At 43.0% G+C, this 12,020-nt stretch overlaps 1 pseudogene; it reads left to right on the plus strand.

The window, feature by feature from the left end:
- The first annotated feature begins 9,230 nt into the window (after window positions 1-9,230).
- On the plus strand, window positions 9,231-9,770 carry LOC103113380 (PRELI domain containing protein 3B-like; annotated as a pseudogene).
- Window positions 9,771-12,020: the final 2,250 nt, after the last annotated feature.

The raw sequence follows: 12,020 nt of genomic DNA on the forward strand, positions 1-12,020 counted from the left end.
TTATGCTATTTACCCCCACCCTTGGTTTCATTTTTTTTTTTAATAAGATAGGAAGAGAGAGGGAAAAAAACAGACATCACTCTGGTACATGTTCTGCCAGGGATTGAACTCAGGACCTCATGCTTGAGAGCTCAATGCTTTATCCACTGCACCACCTCCTGGACTGTGTCTTTCTATCTGAAAGCTTTTGTAACGGATGATGATTTTTTTTTTTGCCAGGTTTCCTTGCTACTCTCAGAACCAGAGGCCTGGCTGGCAGGGCCTGGGCTTGGGGCAAGAGGACTCTGGGAATTCTGATAATTATCTGGACATGGTCCACCACTCATCTCCATGGAAACACCTTCCATAGTCCAGGAGGCACCTGAAACATCTTGCGCACCACCCTCATCCTTTGCCTCTCGCTTAGGGTCACTGCCAGGGCCTGGCCGGAAATACTGATTGGGGAGGAGGTGACCTGTCCTGGGGGTAGGGGGTTGGGGAAAGCTAGGTTGCAGGTCCCAGCTTGAGGAAACTCTTTCCTGGCAGAAATAGCTTCTAGCTGGAGATCCTTAGTTCCATGTCAAGAGTGGAGAGGGGAGGGTGACCAGTAGCCTGAAGCTGAAATCTTCTGGTTACTGTTATTGCTTGAAGCACCTTCAGCCCACACACAGGAGGGTGTGCCCACTGTGAATGGTGCAGGTGGGGGATTCCACATTCATACCACCCACTCACCGACACACCCATGCCCTCTCAGCCTCTTTACCCTCAACCCACTTACACATGTACACGCCTCCTCTGGCACGCTCAGGCAGGTTTCAGCACGTGTCCACACTGGCAGATATCCTCACCTTCAAATATACACTTATCCCCACTCCTGCTCTCCAGGTGCTGGAACTCACAAACACGCAGAATCTGCAAGAGACTGTAAGCGTGTGAGTTTCCCTGCATAAGTGCAGGCGTAGAGGATACGGGGGGCTAGTGTTACTCCGCAGAATGTGTAATTAGAATACCGTTAGGCTTTGGGGATACCATCCAGGACTTCAGAGGAGATGGCTAGGAAGCAGAAGGTTTAAAGGATGTGACTTGGTTATGAAAAGAGATTCTCAAAGTCCCAGGTTCAATCCCCTGTGACACCATAAGTCAGAGCTGAAAAGTGTTCTGGTAATAAATAAAATAAAATAAAATAAAATAAAATAAAATAGGATGTGACTGAATAGTTCTGGAACTGGGTATACTGTAGCTGCTGAAAATGCTTGTTACAGGGTGCTGGCAGGTGGCTTACCTGGTAAAACATATACTTTAGCATTAGAGAGGATCTAGGTTCAAGCCCTGGGTTACTAAATGAGAGCCCCTGTAGGGGGAAGCTTCATGAGCAATGGAGCAGTGCTGTGGTGTTTCTCTTTCATATCTTTTTCTCATTATTTAAAAAAAATTACTTTTATTATCTTTATTTATTGGATATAGACAACCAGAAATTGAGAGGGTGTGGGGGAGATAGAGAGGGAGAAAGAGGAACACCTGCAGCACCTGGAAGCTTTCCTCCTGCAGGTGGGGACTGGGAGCTTGAACTTGGGTCCTTGTGAATTATAATTATGACATGTGCACTCAACCAGGTGCACCAACACCTGGCCCCTCTCTGTCTCTCATTCTCTATCTAGAGGAAACAAATAGGCAAACAAACAAACAAAGGCATCTAAGAGCAGTAAAGTCTTGCAGGCACAGAGCCCCAGTGATAACCTGGTAGTGAAATAAAACCAAACCAAACCAAACCAAAAACTAATCACTACAACATGGACAAATCTTGAAAATATGCAAAATGAAAGAAAGCAGTCACAAAAGAATAACTATCACCTGAGAAGTTGATAGTAACACACAGTGGATGACTGAATGCCAGGGGCTGGGAATTACTGCTAATGGGTATGTAGTTTTTTTGAGGGGGTGCTATGGTATGTTCTGGAATTTGATTGTTAAGATGAATGCTTAGCTTTGTGAAATTCACACTTAGCAAAGTTTTGGTACAGTGCCTGGGAGATAGCAAAATGGTTAAGCTACAGACTTTATTTTTATTTTTTAACTTTATTTTACTTAATAAAAACAGAACAGAGGTAGGAGGGAGGGAGGGAGACAAACAGAGAGAGGAGAGAGAGAGAGAAAGACAGACACCTACAGCCCTGCTTTACCACTTGTGAGGCTTTCCCCCTGCAGGTAGGACTGGGGGCTTGAACCTGGGTCCTTGAGTAGTATAATGCGAATGCTTAATCAGGTGTGCCACCACTTGGCTACAGACTTTAATGTTTCAGTCTTGGAGGTCTCAGGTTCAGTTCCCAGTACCACAATAAACCAAAGCTGAGCAGTGCTCTGGTTATAAAAAACAAAACAAAACAAACAAACAAAAGAAAAAACAGATGGAGTCAGGAGATAGATCGCACACATTACCATGAGCAAAGATCTGGGCTCAAGTCTGTTTTTTTTTTTTTTTAAAGATTTATTGGGGGGAGTCGGGCAGTAGTGTAGCAGGTTAAGCACACGTGGCACAAAGCCCAAGGATCGGTGTAAGGATCCTGGTTCCAGCCCCTCAGCTCCCTATCTGCAGAGGAGTCACTTCACAGGCAGTGAAGCAGGTCTGCAGTGTCTATTTTTCTCTCCCCCTCTCTGTCTTCCCCTTCTCTCTCCATTTCTCTCTGTCTTATCTAACAAAGGCAACATCATTAACAACAACAATAATAACTACAACAACAATAAAAACAATAAGGGCAACAAAGAGAAAATAAATAAATAAATAAGTAAATAAATAAATATTGGGGCCAGGTGTTGGCACACCTGGCTGAGCTCACATGTTACAGTGTGCAAGAACCGGTTCAAGCCGGCAGTCCCCACCTACAGGGGGAAAGCTTTATAAGTGGTGAAGCAGTGCTGCAGGTGTCTCTCTGTCTTTCTCCCTCTCTGTCTCTTCCTTCCTTCTTGATTTCTGGCTGACTCTATCCAATAAATAAAGATAATAAAAAATTTTTAAAAAGATTTATTTATCTGTTAATTCTTCTTCTTCTAGCGTTTGCCCTTCTTCCGTAGCCAGTCAACAGTGTCAAGTTGAGCCTGATGTAAAGTTTCGAGACCTCCTTTGAATCTGGAGAGGTGGCAGTCGTTGACTATGTGGGTCATAGTCTGTCTGGAGCCGCAGGGGCAGTTCGGGTCGTCTCTGGCTCCCCAGCGATGGAACATAGCGGCGCACCGGCCATGGCCTGTTTGATAGCGATTGAGGAGGGCCCAATCATAACGTGCTAGGTCAAAGCCGGGTTGACGCTTGCAGGGGTCTGTGGTGAGGTGTTTGTTCTTTACCTCAGCTGACTGCCAACTCTGTTTCCAAGAGACTGGAACACAGAAGTTCAGTGTAGGCGTAGGGGACCAGATTGGATGACGAGATGTCAAGCGTTGGACAGGGTGGGCGAAGATATCCGCGTATATTGGCAGGTCCGGTCGAGCGTAGACGTGGGAAATGAACTTAGATGATGCCGCATCCCGACGAATATCTGGCGGGGCGATGTTGCTAAGAACTGGCAGCCATGGAACCGGGGTGGAATGGATGATTCCAGAAATTATCCTGTTAATAAAAGAGATAGAGGAGAAAGAACCAGCACCTCACTTTGGCATATGCAGTGCTGGGATCAACTTGGGACCTCATCTATTCAGGTCTAAAGCTTTTAGCCACTGAGCCATCTCCTAAGCTGCAAGCTTGGCATCACAAGTGGCACCATGGATGGTGCCAGTGAAGCTCCACGAAGCTCTATCTCTGTCTCCATCTTTCCCTTTCTAATGAAAAGAATAAAACAACTGGCCTGGGAGCTATTGAATTGCACGTGCTCAAGGTCTCCAGCACTGCACAAACGAAACCAAACCTAGGTAACATAAGTTTACAGCACTAAGTATCTGGAATAAGGTTTCCTACCTTGAACAATAAATACACCATACCATGCCAACACAAGGGTCTAGTGTCCATCCACTCTGTGTCTCTTGACCCCATTTTCCCTTAGTAACCACCATCCTGTTGTCAGAATATAAGGGCATGTTTTATTTATGCACTTAAAAATTTAATGCTACGTGGCCCAGGAGGTGGCGCAGTGGATAAAGCATCAGACTCTGAAGCATGAGGTTCTGAGTTCAATTCCCGGCAGCACATGTACCAGAGTGATGTCTGGCTCTTTCTCTCTTCTCCTATGTTTCTCATTAATAAATAAATAAAATCTTAAAAGATTAGTACTAAATTAGTGATAATTTACGAGATTATAAGATTACAGGGGCAGAATTCCACCTCCAAAGCTCTGTGCCCCCACATTTATTTTCTTCACATTTCACATATGAGTGAAACAATGATATTTAGTCTATTATTATTATTATTATTATTATTGCCACCACCAGAGTTAAGTTGGTGTGGGGAATTGAACCTGGAATTTTGGAGCCCTAGGCATTATACTATCTTTCTCTTTCTGATTTATTTCACTTAGTATAATCTCATCAAGGTCCATTCACACTGTTGAAAATGGTAAATCTTGGGACCACACGGTAGCACAGTGGGTTAAGGGCACATGGCTCAAAGCACAAGGACCAGCTTAAGGATCCCGGTTCAAGCCCCCGCTCCCCACCGCAGGGTAGTCGCTTCACAGGCGGTGAAGCAGGTCTGCAGGTGTCTGTCTTTCTCTCCCCCTCTCTGTCTTCCCCTCCTCTCTCGATTTTTCTCTGTCCTATCCAACAGCAATAATACAACAACAATAACAAACAGCAAGGGCAACAAAAACAGCCTCCAGGAGCAGTGGATTTGTAGTGCAGGTACCGAGACTCAAAGATAAACCTGGAGGCAAAAAATAAGTAAATAAATAAATAAACAAATAAATAAAATGTCAAACTTCTTTCTTTTTTATTTTGATTCCCCCCCAAAATTTTTATTCATTTACTAACGAGGAAAATAGAAAGAGAAATAAAGAGCCAGACATCACTCTGGTATATGTGCTGCTGGGAGTTGAACTCAGGACTTCATGCTTGAGAGGTCAATGTTTTATCCACTGAAACACCTCCTGGACCACCTTCATTCTTTTTTATATTGTAGTAGTATTCCTCATCTTTCTCTATCCACTCATTGATGGACACTTACTGTGTTTCTGTATATTGTAAATAATGCTGTAATGAACATGTATCTTTTGAAATTACTGTTGACATGTTCTTCAGGTAAATTTATAGAAGCAGGGTGGGGGAGACAGCATAATGTTTTGCAAACAGACTCTGATGCCTGAGGTCCCAGATTCAATCCCCCAAGCACCACCATAAGTCAGAGTTTATATGCAGAATTAGAGTTTATAGCATATCTACTTTTATTTTCTGAGGGGTTTTAATACTATTTTCCAAAGTAACCGCACAAGTTTACAACCCTGGCCAGAGTATGCCAGGGCTTCCTTTTCTCTACACTGTTGCCAGTACTTGTTGTTTCTTGTCACTTGATATAGACTAGTCTTACAGGAGTGAGATGCTATCTCACTATTGTTTTGATTTTCATTTCCTTTGTAATAAGTGATGATAAATACTTTTTCATGTGCTTGTGATCTCCTCTAGAAAGTGTATATTCAAATTCTTGGCCCATTAATTTTTTTTTTTTTTTTACTCATTTGTTTCAAGAAAGAGAGAAGGGCTAGGGGAGACAGACAGTATAGTGATTATATAAATGACTTTCATACTTGAGTCTCCGAGCTCCCAGATTGAATTGCCAGAATCACCTAAGCCAGAGCAGAGCAGTTCTCTGGCAAAAGAGAGATATATAGTATGGAGCATAAGGACCTGCACAAGGATCCCAGTTCCAGCCCCCCTGGCTCCCCACCTGCGGTGGGGGGGGGGTCATCGCTTCACAAGCGGTGAAGCATGTCTGCAGGTGTCTATCTTTCCCTCCTTCTCTCCCGCCCTTCCTCAGTTTTCTCTGTCCTATCCAATAAAATGGCCACACAATAAAATGGATTTGTAGTGCTGGCACCGAGCCCCAGTGAAAACCCTGGAGGAAGAGAGCGAGCGAGCTCAAGCATGCAGAGCATTGCTTTATCTCTATCGCGACTGTTCTGGAGACTGGACCTGGTGAGCACACATTCAAGCAAAGTGTACAAATATTTATTTGTACTCTACCAACTGAACCATCTCCCTGTGTCCCATTTTTTGATTGGATTCCTTTATTTGTTATTGTTGTTGTTAAGTTGTGTAAGGTGTTTTTTTTTTTTTTTTTTTTAATCAGAGTACTCTTCAGCTCTGGCTTATGGTGATGCGGGGGATTGAACTTGATGCTTTGGAGTCTCAGGAACAATGGTCTGTCTGCATAACCATTATGCTATCTACCCTCAGTCCTGTAAGCTCTTTTTATTTCTTTAAAGATTCATCTATTTATTGATGAGAAAGAGAGGAGGGGGGAGAGAGAAAACCAGAGCATCACTCTGACACATGAGATGCCAGAGATCAAAGTTGGGAACTGATGATTGAGACACACTATGCCCCCTCCCGGGATGAAATCTTTATTTCATAGATTTATTTATTCTTTTATTTAACAAGGGAGGGAGAAAGAGAACCAGAGGATCACTTTGACATATCTAGTGCTGGGGGCTGAAATTTGGTACTTCTGCAAGCAAATTTTATGCTCTACTACTGAGATGCTTCATGGCCTGCTTAAAAAGTGATACATGTATAGCAGTTGGGGGTGGTGCAGTGGGTAAAGCACTGGACTCTCAAACCTGAGGTCTCAAGTTCAACTCGAGCACCATATGTGCCAGAGTGATGATCTGGTTCTCTAATGAATAAACAAATAAATCTTAAAAATATACTCCTACAAAGAAGTGCACACTTCTAAAGAAATGATATTAGTACAACAACATACTAATGATAAATAATACAATTATGGGGTCTGGTAAGTGGCACACTGGGTTAATTGCACGTAGAATGAAGCACAAGAACCCTTTCAAGGATCCCAGTTTGAGCCCCCAGCTTCCCACCTACAGGGGGGGTCGCTTCACAAGCAGTGAAGCAGGTCTGCGAGTGTCTATTTTTCTCTCCCCTCTGTCTTCCCTTCCTCTCTTGATTTCTCTCTGTCCTATCCAATGAAAAATGGAAAAAATGGCCGCTGGGAGCAGTGGATTTGTAGTGCTGGCACTGAACCCCAAAGATTACCTTGGAGGCAATAAATAAATAAACAAACAAATAAATAATACAATTATAGGGCCAGGTGGTTGTGTACCTGGTTGAGCACACATGTTATAAAGCACAAGGACCTGGGTTTGAGCCCCCAGTCCCCACTTGCAGGGGAAAAACTTTGTCAATGGTGAAGTCGTGCTGCAGGTGTCTCTCTGCCTTTCTTCCTCTCTGTCACCCCTTCCCTCTCAATTTCTGGCTGTCTGTATTGAATAAATAAATAAATAAATAAATAAATAAATAGTTAAAATTAATTAAAAATCATACAATTACTAAATAACGCAATACGTATATAAACTTTTAACATTTTTAAAAAATTTTCTTTATTGGGGAATTAATGCTTTACATTCAACAGTAAATACAATAATTTGTACATGCATAACATTTCCCAGTGTTCCATATAACAGTACAACCCCCACTAAGTCCTCTGTCATCCTTTTTGGATCTGTATTCTCCCCCCCCACCCCAGAGTCTTTTACTTTGGTGCAATATGCTAATAAATTTTAACATTTTATACACTTATTGTGATTTGTAAGAAAGAAAGAAAGAGAAAGAAAGGAAGGAAGGAAGGGAGGGAGGGAGGAAGGGAGGAAGGAAGAAAGGAAGGAAGGGAGGGAGGAATGTAGGTAGGTTGGTGTGGAATACAGTCTTGTGACAGAAGCTTTATTCTCCAAGGAGAGGGAACATTTTCCCAAGGTTATTGGCCTCAGATGGGGGTGGATGTGAACTAGAGGGAGGTGGTAGAGATGACACTAAGGTTCCATGCCTGGGTCCCTGATGGGTCTGGGCTTAGCCAGGAGAGGCACCCAGCCAGTGGCCCCTGGCTGTGCCTGGAGATCTTATCTGGATCTGGCTAATGGACGGCACTGAATCATGGACCTGTGGCCTAGGAAACTGTTCTTTGTCGAAACAAGGCCCAAGGGAGGGGATGGGAGGATGGTTCTAGAGTGCCACCATTACAGATATCATCAGCAACCACCCATCCACTTCCTGTCACCGTTGGGTCACCTTCACTGTCATTACTTATTTTTGACCTTGTCATTTAAGTGTCACCCTCACCGTCATCTCTGCATCATCACCACTACCACTTTCTTAACTCTGCTGCCACTTGACCTCGGTTCTCCAGCACTGCCAACATGTTCCAGCCCCATGCCCAAGGCTGGTGTGAGCCAAATGTGCCTTCTCTATCAGCTGCATCCACCCAATGTTGTCATCAGCTGGTTTCATTACCAACTCCTCAGTCACCTTGACTGTCACCACCTGATCACTCACCATCACCTCTAAGTCCTGGGGAGGGTCACCACTTTCCCACATTCCCTCTGTTAGTTCACCAGCACCGTCCACCTCTGTCTCCCCCCCCTCTGCAGGTGGGGAGCTGAGGGCTCAAACCTGGGTCTTTGTGCATTGTAAAATGTGCATCAACCAGGTGTGCGACCACCAGGCCCCTATTTTATTTTATTTTATTTTATTTTACTTTTACTTTTACCAGAGCACTATTTGGCTTATAGTGGTGCTGGGGATTGAACTGGGACTTTGGAGCCTCAGGAATGAAAGTCTTATTGCATAACCATTATACTATCTCCCTAGACCTTGAACTATATATTTTTTTCTTGAGAGAGAGAGAGAGAGAGAGAGAGAGAGAGAGAGAGAGGAACTGACTAGGGACCAGAGCACTGTTCTGCTATAGTATCTGCAGTGTTAGAGACAGAACTTCGGGTTTCACACATGCAAGCCCTGTGTTCTACCCATGGAGATCACTCTAGACACAATTATTAATGAGATGATCAACAATCTTCTCACCTTATTAATTAATTAATTAATTAATTGCCTCCAGGGTTATTGCTGGGGCTTGGTGCCTGCATCACCAAGCCACTACTCCTGGAGACTATTTTCCCCATTTTGTTGCCCTTGTTGTAGTTGTTGTTATTGTTATAGCTGCTGTTGTTGTTGGATAGGTCAGAGAGAAATCGAGAGAGGAGGGGAAGACAGAGAGGGGGAGAGAAAGAGACACACTTGCAGACCAACTTCACCGCTTCACCAACACCATGAAGATCTGGGCTTCAGCGCACGTTTTTGACCACCCTTGGGAAACTGTTACAATAGCTGCAATGCAGAAACACCCAAACCCTATGAACCCAAGTGTAGTTGGAGTTGATGTATTGGACAGACACATAGATCCCTCTGGAAAGTTGCATAGCCATAGACTTCTCAGCACAGAGTGGGGACTGCCTTCTGTTGTAAAATCTCTTATCAGTGCAGCAAGAACCGAAATGTATGTACAATAACATTCTGTAGTTGATCCAGTAAACAATGGAACTTAAATCTACTAATATTTCATTTACAAATATGGTTTTAGTAGATCCAAACCACATCCTCAGGACTCAGAAAAAACTGTTTGGACTCAGGAAGCTATCATCACTGTAAAAGGAGTTAGTCTTAGTAGCTACCTGGAAGGGCTGATGGCAAGTACAATATCTCCAAATGCTAGTAAAGGCCGACAAGCACTGAAATGGGGAATATATAAATTAAATGCTGAGATTGAAGAATTGACAGCCAGACACCAATGGCAGCCACAACCACTGTAGAGAAGTGAGTTAGTATACAACACCCAGTGCCCTGGCTCCTCTATATTGGCAGGATATTTATTTGTTATTAAAAAGACCATTGTTATTAAAAAGACTATTTTATTAGGTAAACTGAAGGAAAAAGGTTATATGACTGTTGATCAAAATAAAAGGGTGCATGGCTTCTAGATAATTAAATAATAATTAATAATAATTAATAATTAATAATAATTCTAAATAATTATCCATGGTGTATTGCACCAAAGTAAAAGGCTCTGGGGTGTGTGTGTGTGGGGGGAGGAGGGTACAGGTCGTGGAACATGATGGCACAGGAGGACCTAGTGGGGGTTGAATTGTTATATGGAGAACTGGGAAATGTTACGCATGTACAGGCTATTGTATTTTACTGTTGACTGTAAACCATTAATCCCGAAATACAGAAATTAAAAATAAAAAGAATTATCCAGAATTAATGCTGTTTGAAATTATCATCTATTTTTGAGAATCTCAATGTTTTTGTTTTGAATTTGTTTTGCTAGAAATTTAACTATTTTAGAGGGTACTTATAAAATTTGTATTGCTGGGAGTGGGGTGGTAGCGCAGTGGGTTAAGCGCACGTGGCACGAAGCGCAAGGACTGGCGTTCTAGTCTCTGGCTCCCCACCTGCAGGGGAGTCGCTTTACAGGCAGTGAAGCAGGTCTACAGGTGTCTCTCTTTCTCTCCCTCTCTGTCTTCCCCTCCTCTCTCGATTTCTCTCTGTCCTAACAATGATGACATCAATAATAACTACAACAATAATAAAAAGCAAGGGCAACACAAAGTAAATAAATAAATATAAAAAATTTTAAAAGGGAGTTGGGCAGTAGCACAGTGGGTTAAGCGCAGGTGGTGCAAAGCACAAGGACCGACATAAGGATCTGGGTTGGAGCCCCTGGCTCCCCACCTGCAGGGGAGTCGCTTCACAGGCAGTGAAGCAGGTCTGCAGGTGTCTATCTTTCTCTCCCCATCTCTGTCTTCCCCTCCTCTCTCCATTTCTCTCTGTCCTGTCCAACAACAACAACATCAGTAACAACAACAATAATAACTACAACAATAAAACAACAAGAGCAACAAAAGGGAGTAAATAAATATTTTAAATTTTTTTACATTAATTCCCCAATAAAGAAATTAAAAACAATTTTAAATATTTTTTAAAATTTGCATTGCTGTATTTCTTTTAGGTTTCACACATTGGAACTCATTCTGGCTTTGGACCAACCCCCCATCCCCCTAAAAAAAAAAACCAAAAAAAAAAAAACAACAACGTTGTAACCTCTTGGGTACACATAACTGTTTATTTGCAGTAAACTTACAGAGCCTACCTGAGGGAATATACTTGTCTCTTGCCCTTATCCAGCTTTTGTAATTCTTACTTTGTCTGACAAGGTGAGCTTTGGAGTGACTGAGGGAAGTATAATAGGAAGTAGGTGAGGAGGGTATCTAGGTCTAAGTAGAAACTATTTGATTAGGTACTTTATGGTGTCTTTTTTTTTTTAGGTCTTTCTACTTTCTTACTGCATTTACTGACTCACTGCAAACTATTGTGTGCTATTGCTTTAAGGTATATATTTTCCCCAAACTTGTGGATATATGTGTGCATATGCCCTATCTCATGGGGTCTGTATCTAGGTTCTGAGGCTTCGTTAGGAAGTGTACCACATAAAATGGAAGTAAGGAGTCCTATGAGCTAGGAAAGGTCTCACCAGAGTAATGAAGCTGGAGTAATGATCTCTGGACGCGATGCTAAGTGAAACATGTCAAGGTGGTCCACAGAATGTGAGCTCAGACCTACAGGGTTGCAGAGCTTACTTAGGCTTCTGTGTTGAATATGGGCATCAGATCACATCGGTGGGGTTTACAGTTAAAGGAAGAAATAAAAGAAGAAAAGGAATAAAGATTAATTAATTTGGGCTAGGGAGCTATAACAATGGTAATGCACCGGACTTTCATGTCTGTGGTCCCAGAGGTCCCAAGTTCAATCCCAGGCACCACTATAAGCCAGAACTGAGCAGTGCTCTGATCTCTCTCTCTCTCTTTCTCTTTCTAAAATAAAATAAGAAAACAGGGAGTCGGGTGGTAGCGCAGCGGGTTAAGCGCAGGTGGCACAAAGTGCAAGGACCAGCATATGGATCCCGGTTCGAGCCCCCGGCTCCCCACCTGCAGGGGATTCGCTTCACAGGCAGGTCTGCAGGTGTCTTTCTCTCCCCCCTCTGTCTTCTCTTTCTCTCTCCA

Source organism: Erinaceus europaeus, chromosome 10 (genome assembly GCF_950295315.1).
Source record: "Erinaceus europaeus chromosome 10, mEriEur2.1, whole genome shotgun sequence".
Taxonomy (NCBI): domain Eukaryota; kingdom Metazoa; phylum Chordata; class Mammalia; order Eulipotyphla; family Erinaceidae; genus Erinaceus; species Erinaceus europaeus.